The sequence below is a fragment of the Passer montanus genome, unplaced genomic scaffold (assembly GCF_014805655.1).
Source record: "Passer montanus isolate IOZ18808 unplaced genomic scaffold, ASM1480565v1 scaffold508, whole genome shotgun sequence".
Lineage (NCBI taxonomy): Eukaryota > Metazoa > Chordata > Aves > Passeriformes > Passeridae > Passer > Passer montanus.
This window is the reverse complement of record NW_024370019.1, coordinates 14,383-16,659: the sequence shown is the minus strand read 5'-3', so window position 1 is coordinate 16,659 and position 2,277 is coordinate 14,383.

The following is a 2,277-nucleotide window of genomic DNA, read 5'->3' as shown; positions in this document are numbered from 1 at the left end:
CTGGGGGGATTTTTGGGGGGATTTTGGGGGGTCTCTGACCCCAGCTTTTGGGAGGATTTTGGGGGGATCTGGGGGGATTTTTGTGGGGTGTTTTGGGGGTCCCTGACCCGGTGCCCCCCAGTGCCGGGCCCCCCCGAGGAGCTGCGCGTGGAGCGCCTCGGGGACACCGCGCTGGGCCTCGAGTGGCGGCGGCCGCGCCACCCCAACGGCGTCCTGAGCGGCTACGTGCTCCAGTACCGGCTGCGTGAGCACTGGGAGCACTGGGAGAGCACTGGGAGGGCACTGGGGGCACTGGGAGGGGCACTGGGGGCACTGGGACCGCTGGGAGGGGCACTGGGAGGGGGGCACTGAGCGGCTACGTGCTCCAGTACCGGCTGCGTGAGCACTGGGAGCACTGGGAGCGCTGGGAGGGGCACTGGGGGCACGGGGAGGGCACTGGGGACACTGGGAGCACTGGGAGGGGGCACTGGGAGCACTGGGAGCGCTGGGAGGGGCACTGGGGGCAGTGGGAGCGCTGGGGGTGTTTTGGGTTCATTCAGGGCTGGTTTGGGCCATTCCGGGTGCTTTTTTTTTTGTTGTTTGGTTTGTTTGAATTGTTGGTTTTTTTTTGTTTTGTTTTGTTTTGTTTTGGTTTTGGTTTTTGTTTTGGTAAATTCAGGGATGTTTGGGGCTATTCCGGGTGGGATTATTTTTTTTTTTTTTTGGGTTAATTCAGGGCCATTCCAGGTGGGGTTTTGGGGTTAATTCGGGGCCGTTTCGGGCCATTCCGTACCGGATTTTTTAGGTTAATTCGGGGCTGTTTGGGGCCGTTCCGGGCTTGTTTTTTTGGGTTAATTTGGAGCTGTTTCGGGCCATTCCGGGCTGGGGTTTTTTAGGTTAATTCGGGGCTGTGTGGGGCCATTCCGGGTGGGATTTTTGGGTTAATTCAGGGCTGTTTGGGGCCATTCCGGGCTGGATTTTTTAGGTTAATTCGGGGCTGTTTGGGGCCGTTCCGGGCTGGGTTTTTTAGGTTAATTTGGGGCTGTTTGGGGCCATTCCGGGCTGGGTTTTTTAGGTTAATTCGGGGCTGTTTGGGGCCGTTCCGGGCTGGTTTTTTGGGGGCTCCCTCGCATCCCCGCCCCTCTCCCCGCAGAGAACCAGAGCGATGAGGGGTTCCCGGTGGAGATCTCGTTCCCCCCCGGGACGCTGAACGCGACCCTGGCCCGGCTGGAGCCGCGCGGGCGGTACCGCCTGGAGCTCCGTGCGCGCACCCGGCACGGCCCCGGCGCGCCCCTGGTGCGCCTCGGCAGCCTCGCCCCCGAGCCCGGTGCGCACCCCAAAAACCCACCCCAAAACCCCGGGGGCAGCCCTGAAACCGAGCCCGAAAACCGCGGGGAATGCCCAAAAACTGAGCCCGAAAACTGCGGGGAAAGTCCAAAAACTGAGCTCAAAAACCGAGCCCGAAAACCGCGGGGAAAGCCCAAAAACCGAGCCCGAAAACCGCGGGGAAAGCCCAAAAACCGAGCCCGAAAACCGCGGGGAAAGCCCAAAAACTGAGCTCAAAAACTGAGCCCGAAAACTGCGGGGGGGACCCCAAAAACGGAGCTCAAAACTGCAGGGAAAGCCCAAAACGAAGCCCAAAAACTGAGCCCAGAAAACCGGCTCCAAAAGCTGCAGGGGGACCCCAAAAACCGAGCCTAAAAACTGCGCGGGCACCCCAAAAACGGAGCCCAAAAACCGCGGGTAGAACCTCAAAAACCGAGCCCAAAAACTGCGCGGGCACCCCAAAAACCGACCCAAAAAAAAGGATCTGAAAACCGCTGGGGGACCCCAAAAACCCACCCAAAAACTGCGGGGGGCACCCCGAAAACTGGCCCCAAAACTGGCGAGGGGCATCCCGAAAACCGAGCCCAAAAACCGACCCAAAACCTGCGGGGGTCACCTCCAAAACCGTCCCAAAAAAAGGGCTCCGAAAACCGCGGGGGGACCCCAAAACCCGGCCCCGAAAACCGCGGGGGGACCCCCAAAAACCGACCCTAAAAACTGAGGGGGGACCCCAAAAACCGACCCTAAAAACTGAGGGGGGACCCCAAAAACCGACCCTAAAAACTGAGGGGGGCCCCAAAAACCGACCCTAAAAACTGAAGGGGGGGGACCCAAAAACCGGCTCAAAACCATGGGGGGACCCCAAAAATTGACCCCAAAAACCGCGGGGGGGGGAACCCCGAAAAATGGGGAGACCCCCAAAAAAGGGGAGACCCCAAAACTGCCGGGGCCGCCCCTTTGGTTTGTTTGTGT